Here is a 7846-nt window from a genome sequence, read left to right on the forward strand (position 1 = left end):
ATTCTCTGAACTAAAGACCAGAGCATCTGTGATGACATAGCCTGAGTGATTTGCACATTGTGGAGGCACAATAATGCTGAACAATATATACAGGTTTTGGCAACATATGCTGCCATCCAGATGACTGTGTTTTTGTTTTTTCCTATATGGAAGTTGTAAATTTAGCTCTAATCGAATGTAACATGATTGTCATTGTAATTCCAGTGTGCTGGGTACAGAGCCAGAACAACAACTGTTGTTCAATTCAATTGCTCACAAACCGCAATGTAAATACAGCACTGAAGCAACACTGCTTTTCAGAGTCATTTTAGTGAAGGTGAAAACTCTCTCTGTTCTAAAGTTTATCTTGTAAACTTAATGCAAAGTTAATTGAACACAAGCCACGTCTGTACTTTTAAACTAGATTATTAAGCTGCAGCCATCCTCTTGTTAAGTCTAATGGATGCAGAATCAACTCCACCGCTATATTGCCATATTATTCAATTAGAGCTTAATTACTGCACTTCGTCAGCCAAATTGATCTGACAGATTAAGCCAAATGTCTTTGGAAAATGGTGTACCAAGCTCTCAGTCAGAGCATTATGGATACAGCACAGCAAACAAGTCTTTTCAAATTTTATTCCACTTTATTTTGCCATTATACCAGTACAGCATAGTGCTCACACATTTGTATTACATATACATATTTAAAGGCCCTTTATCATAATGTAGTACATATAGTATGTGAACATAAATAGTTTTAAAGCGTACCATTCACCGCCCAGTCCATACATCTGTAACATAACAGACCCTCAAAGATAAAAGGCGAATGAGAGGCTTTACTAGCACAAACAGAATCCACAATCATAGTCAGGTCACAGGCAACGGTCAAATCAAGAAAAGACAAACACAAAAGCATAAGTATAATCAGGCAAAAAGGGCAAAAGGCAGGTCAAAAAACAAGGCAGAACAGGAATAAACAGTCAGAAATAAAGCTCAGTAGCTCTGTGAAAAGAAGCAATACCTTGCAATGAGAGCATCTACAAGCCCGGGCTTTAAAGTAAACTAATCAGAGAAGAACAGGTGTGTCCGATTAGTACTCTGAGGTACTGGAGCACTGATCGGAGTGAGGCAGGAGTCACATGATCTCCAAGGGGATTCTGGGAGATTGAATCCAAAAAGAGTTCAGAGCTGAAGGGAGTCATGACAGGGCAGACGAGCCGACCAAGACGACCACCACGTTCACAGACTCGACCAAGAGCAGGACTCAAGTTGCTGTGGCGCTGGATGGATCTGGTCTGTTGATGACGACCCCACAGATGCACGACATGGATGGCCCCTAGGTCAAGGAGCAGGTTTCTCTGGGAAGGTAGTTGTGACACCATCAAAAAGTTCAGACCATTTTTAATTCATTTTGAATTTTTGTGATGTCACAAAACCAGCAGCTATCAGCAGTTTAGCCCCACCCATTCAGTGTATCAGCCAGGACTAGGCTCCATACAGGGAAGCCAATCAAAACAGTCTTAAAGACACAGCCTGTTTAAGATGAGCCTTTTATATGATTTAGGGTACACTGTATGCAAAACAGTAGAGCAGTGTTGACAGAGTAATAACTTTTGAAAGAACACTCACTACATGCATATTTATGTAGTTAAGATTTCATGAAATATTGTATTATATTTAGTTTTACAGGTTACCCTTTGAACCTTCTTCAGAATTGTCCAGTTGTCGCTGCATCTAGAGGGCAGCGTCATCTGTTGTATAAAGGTAAATGCTCATGTAGCATCCCTAAACAGCACATAGCATAGTATGGAGTGGAACAGTTCTTCAACCATTTAATATTGAAAGGGTTAATATAATGCATTGTTTGATATCAGAAGAATTAAAGGAGAATTTGTTCAACATAATTAAACAGTTCAAGTGTAAAGTCATGAATTATGCAGTCATGAATTATGCAGAAATTTTGAAAAAAAATATTCATTAAAAATAAAGGTAAATCAGAATTCTTGCAAAGCGTTACACAGTTGTCAGTACTTAAGACAGCCTATACTGTTTAAATGTAATTATGTAATTCATCATTAATTATATATTTTAGGTGCATTTCGACTTTATCGATAGTTCTGAATCTTATTTTTTGTTTCTGTGTCAAGATGTGAAAGAAACTGAGAAAAAATGTAAAGAAAATTATTCTTTTCTGTGTATAAATATTTTTTTTTCCCAAATCATGATAAAACATGATAAAACAGCGCTATCGCCTCACAGCAAGTAGGGCCTCAGTTTATTTCCTCGGCTGGGCGACCAGGGTCCTTTCTGTGTGGAGTTTGCATGTTCTCCCCATGTCTGCGTGGGTTTCCCCCCACAAAGACATGCAGTCAAGCCAAACTGGACATGCTAAATTGCCCCTAGGTATGTCTGTCTGCCCTGTGATGGACTGGTGACCTGTCCAGGGTGTATCCTGCCTTCTGCCCAATGGCTGCTGGGATAGGCTCCAGTGACCCAGAACTATGAGTCTAACTATGAGAGTGAATGACGACTCTTTGAAACGTTGACCCTTTCAGCCAAAGTGTCGTCCATACAGCTCATGGGAGCAGACGTTTAGAGAAGCAGTTGAAACCCACAGCTTTGCCAGAAGGATATGTGGGTGGTTGCGAGTGCTAAACATACTGTAACGTTCTGCTGACGGTAGACAAGGTACTTTCACTTTCTCAGTCAAGACAAAGGCCTCTGTCAAAGCCCTTACAATAACAACCACACCACTCTGGCTGATTGACGGCTGTGAATAATTTTGTCACACAGAAATCTGGCAGAGAGAAAACTGAAGCATTTCTGCAAGCAGTCCAGAAGTAAACGTCAAACCTGCATTTTTAATGTAATTTAGTTATAGTTAGGAAACCTGGCAGGTTAAAGGAACAGTTTGGTGAAGAACCACAGATCTTCTTTCCCTTAATCTATATGCAAAAACACAAATTCTCACTTTTTAAATGAGAGTTCCATGTATGGTGTGTTGTGCACTCCCCTGTCCAGACAGTCCATATATGGTAACTGAACAATACATTGACATGCAGGTGGTGGTGTTAGTGTGTGTTGTGCTGGTGCGAGTGGATCAGACACACCAGTGCTGCTGGAGTTTTTAAACACTGTGTTCACTCACTGTCCACTCCATTAAACATTCCTACCTCATCAGTCCACCTTATAGATGTGAAGTCAGGGACGATAGCTGATCTGCTGCTGCACAGTTTGTGTTGATCATCCTCTGGTCCTTCATCAGTGGTCACAGGACACTTCCCACAGGACACTGTTGGCTGGATATTTTTGATGGGTGGACTATTCTCAGTCCAGCAGTGACACTGAAGAGTTTAAAAACTCCAGCAACACTGCTGTGTCTGATCCACTCAGAACAGCACAACACATACAAACACACCACCACCATGTCAGTGTCACTGCAGTCCCGAGAATGATCCATGAACCAAATAGTACCTGCTCTGTGATGGTCCATTGGGTCCTGACCACTGAAGAACAGGGTAAAAGGAGGCTAACAAAGTATCAGAGAAACAGATGGACTATAGTCTGTAACTGAATAACTACAAAGTGCACCTATAGAGTAAGTGGAGCTGATAAAATGGACAATGAGCGTAGAAACAACGAGGAATTTCTTTTAGTATTTATTTATGTTTTTATGTGCCATTTCAACATCATAATCTAGCGTTCTCTCGTGACAGTCATGATTCATTTGCATTAGGCTAACATATTTTAAGCTTTAGGCTAAAACAGACTTTGGTTTGAATGCATATAGACATTCACAGGGTAAATTTAGACAACCTCAGCTTATGTGGTCTGGGTAAGCTAATGAGTTATGTAGACATACAGCTCAGTTAACTTACCCTTTCTGGCTTTATGCGTACACTTTCATTACATGTGCAGGAATAAAAACCTTAAAACAAACTTTCATTTTTGAACATATCCCTGTTGAAAAAATCTATAGAAACCAACCAGTCTTTTGGCTTATAGTTTACACATACACATATAGTGACACATACAAGCAACACAGTCACCGTTCACATCAGAGACATTATAAATGAGGAGCCACTGGCTGGGATATAAATGGGACACTCATAACACTTGACTTTCCTATAAGGACTCTGTCTACATGGCACAGTCGTGCTGTCCTACTGCACCTGCATTCCACTGGCCAGAGTCAGACCCTTTAATTGAGGAAAGCATGGGTCATCAATTATATTATATATTTTATTTTTTCATTAGGGTTCATTTAGTTTATCATTTCGGTTGTTTGATTTTGGTTTTGTTTCAGTGGGTTTCAATAGATCTGTAATTTTAGTTTCAGTTTTTAATTCAGCTTATAGTGTTATGATGGATGATGTGACAGCTGGTATTTGATTAGAGTAGAATAAATTTAGCTTTCTAACAACCTTGTTTTTGGTTCTTTCTTAATTGAATCCATTTCTTCATGCATGAGTACAAACATTCCTGCAACGAAATACAACTGATGTTTTTTTTATCTCCATATCACCAAACAGGGAAGTAGTTGTGGTTATAATTCAGAAATGTTTTGACTAACAGCTCATAACCGCATATTGACAATACCTCTGCGCCAACACCCTCAAGGCCTAATGCTGAGCAGAACGCAGAGAAAAGGGTTTGCAAATAAATAACCTTTAGAGGAAATAGACATGAGTGAGTAGATTTGCTGCTTTTTGGCATGAATGGGAAGGAGGTCAGGAGTGGGACATTTCCAAAATCTTTAGCTATTATAAACTCTTTCAAAGCAGGCAAACTTTACCAAAGTGTTTTTTTTTTCTTTTTTCCAATGAAATAAAGTTCCTTTTGCTCTAATTGTGAAGCCTTACTTGACCCTTTTGGCCACTCACTGGATCTGGTCATTTCTTTCTTTGTGCCTTCTTTTCTGACTTTCTGATCTCTCTGGATGTTCAAATGGCAATGGGTGGCAGTAGCTATGGGTTGGAGGAAGTTTTGGTGATGTGTTTCTACAGAAATGCCTTGGACTATTTGGGAGACTACTGAGCTCTTATGATTTTGCTAAAATATTTGGTTCCGGTTAGTTATTATTTGTGCCATCAGTTTGTTTCTGACTCCTGGTGGCCATGTTGTGGGGTTTGGCAACCATATTGTTGTCCATATTGTGGGCCGTGCTACTGTGAGGAGCTTAGAGGGTGTAGCCATGAAAAGCGGCTCTTAGGAGGTAACGCTACTGCCGTAAAAAGAGATATTTGTTGTTGTTGTTTACGCTGTTGCTGTAGTTGAGTATAGTTACATTCATCATAGTATTTGCTTCCAAGGAGGATAAGTCCTCCTCAGATGGTGCGTCCGCCCAGGTCACTCCCCTATTTTATGTTGAAATAGCACTGGCTTGGGCACTTCTGGTCTTTTGTAAAGACTCTCTGTTGAAGTGCCGGTTCAGTAAAAAGCTTTTGCTTGTACGTACAATTTTTTTGCATTTTCTTATGTGTCGCCACTACAATATGGACAGTGTTTCATCCGAATATTCTGTCTTCTGTTTGGGGCTTTGGCTTCTGAAAGGCTGGTCCCCATCCATCTTGCTGTTGGTCATCCACGTTCTCTTTTACCTTCAACTCTTCTAAGCATAATGGTATTTTCCAATGAACTGGTTCTTCTTAGACTGTGTCCAAAGAGCTTCAGTTTGGTTATCTGGGCTTCGAGTGAAAGGTGAGGCTTGAGTGGTAGGTATAGTGTAGTGGGTAACACCTCAGCCTTCTTCATTGTAGCCTGGCCCTCTCATCAAGCACCCTACATTATACCAATATGAGTCCTTGGGCTGGTCCTTGGGCGAGACTCCTAACACTACCTTCACCTACCTGTGTACAATGATCTAATTGGAAGTCATTCTGGATAAAAGCATCTGCCAAATGCTGTAAATGATTTGGTTGATGATCCATTTGTTTTTCTTTGCTGCCTTTGCTGGTCCAGCTTTCACATCCATAATAGACCCGCAGAGATGGCTACAGACTGGCCAATCCTGATCTCTGTAGAGTCAAATCGATGTATTTGAAGATTCTTCAACTTTTTTTTTTTTTTGCAGAGTGCCAATCTGTGTTGCATTTCTTGACCTTGACGTTGATCATCACAAACAACTATGACGACACTGTACAATGTGTGACCATGGCTTGTTTATGACCTCCAGCTACACATATTTTGTGTTCTTTTATCCAACAAGGGTGCTTTGTTCATTTGGGTTTGGCTGTGAAACCAAGTTTACAGTTTCATCCCTTAATTCAACTACAGTCGATCAGCCAATAAATGTTTGAGGTCTAACATTTGCTTCTCTAGTATGGCATGACATAAACAAGGTTAATGAAGCTTATAGATGAAACTGGACATGGATTATTTTTGCATTTTTTGGACTGACTGTGTTTACATGCAAAGATTTTTGCCAATACAATTAAACATTTTGCAATTATAGATTAAGACTTAGGTGTTTATACTTCACTCTATTCAACATTCTGATGGAGTATCTCTGTTTACATGCTCGCTACAAGTAATTAGATCACAAATTATGTGCATGCATAGAGAACCTCTTAGTGTAGACGTTACCATGACAGAGAACATAATGTGTTCTCTAAATGAATAAGAGAGAGCACATCAGAGTGAGATGAGCAGCAGTGAGCAGTGCTTGTGTTTTTAAACACTTTAAAATGTCGTCAGACTCAGGAAAACGTCCTTCACATGTCCTTATTAAAAAAGGCCAAGAGGAGTCGTGTTCTGAGACACACAAGCTGGATTTCTGTGTTACGACCCCCAGTCATAATTGCCCTTCTTTGTGTCTGTTTGTGGCCATTTTGTGTGCTTTTTCCATTGTTGTTTTGTGTAGTTGGCCACTCGGGGGCGCCTGGCAGTATAAGAGGTCACTGAGCCACCATCTTGGAGACGTTCAGGGCTCTTTCCCCCCTTTGACCCGACCTGGAAGAACACCTGTCCAGACCAGACCAGCACTTTTTACTTCTGTCTGCTTTGTTTGCTTCATGACTGTTTGATTATGCTTTGAGGTCTTAATAAAAGTAGGGGATGGGTACCATTTTGTTTCGGTTACTTTGGTAACTTTTTTTCTCTCCTGCTTTAAGAAAGGGAGTTAGAGTAGACTATATGTCTTTTGTTTCTTTTGTTTTCAGTTCAGTTAGAGTTGAAACCATTAGTTATGTTTGTTTATTATTTTGGCAACTGCTCCTCCCTGAAGCCATTATCTCAACTTGTTTAAGCTTTTGAAGAAACTAAACCTGTCATTTTCTGGTTTAAATGGTGTCTGGTCTGGCAGCAGGCCTGGGGAGAGAGCCCACTCTCATTGTCTGTTATGGCCTGACCCTAGACCGGGTCGTAACATTGCGTCCCACCACCGTCTTTTAAAGATCAGAGCATGAACTTCATCTCCTCTGCAGACCAGTTTCTGCTCTACCATGATGAACAGTATAAACTCTCACTATGATGCGGTGCACATAAAACTTAAACTTTCTGATAGGGAATGTAATCAGATACAGTCATTTATACGGATATTATTCTTCTATTTAACAGATTATTTACAAGATTACCCACCTCGTTCACTCGGATAGAAACTGTATTCCGAATGGCCTCGACTGGACTAGACTATTCCGATTGAGGTGTTTACATGGGCGTATTCTATTCTGACTAAACTATTAGTCAAATTTTTTACGGATTATTAGGCTGCATGTAAACTTGCTCAGAGACTATTTGGACTTGACCAACCAAATTTAGAAACTTCATTTGGTGGAGTGAGTTCATTTCAAAGTGAGAATGTTTGCACAAAACGAAGGGCCAATGACGCTGTCAGAAAACTAATAATCTAGTGTGAAAGATACAG

General features: G+C 40.0%; 1 protein-coding gene across 1 annotated transcript in view; it reads left to right on the top strand.

Annotated features, from left to right (window-relative positions):
• The window catches only part of LOC108435845 (CMP-N-acetylneuraminate-beta-galactosamide-alpha-2,3-sialyltransferase 1-like), a 57352-nt gene that overhangs the window by 41458 nt on the left and 8048 nt on the right, over nt 1-7846 (top strand). The gene's annotated exons all lie outside the window — the stretch shown is intronic.

The sequence above is a fragment of the Pygocentrus nattereri genome, chromosome 11, assembly GCF_015220715.1.
Source record: "Pygocentrus nattereri isolate fPygNat1 chromosome 11, fPygNat1.pri, whole genome shotgun sequence".
Classification (NCBI taxonomy): Eukaryota; Metazoa; Chordata; class Actinopteri; order Characiformes; family Serrasalmidae; genus Pygocentrus; species Pygocentrus nattereri.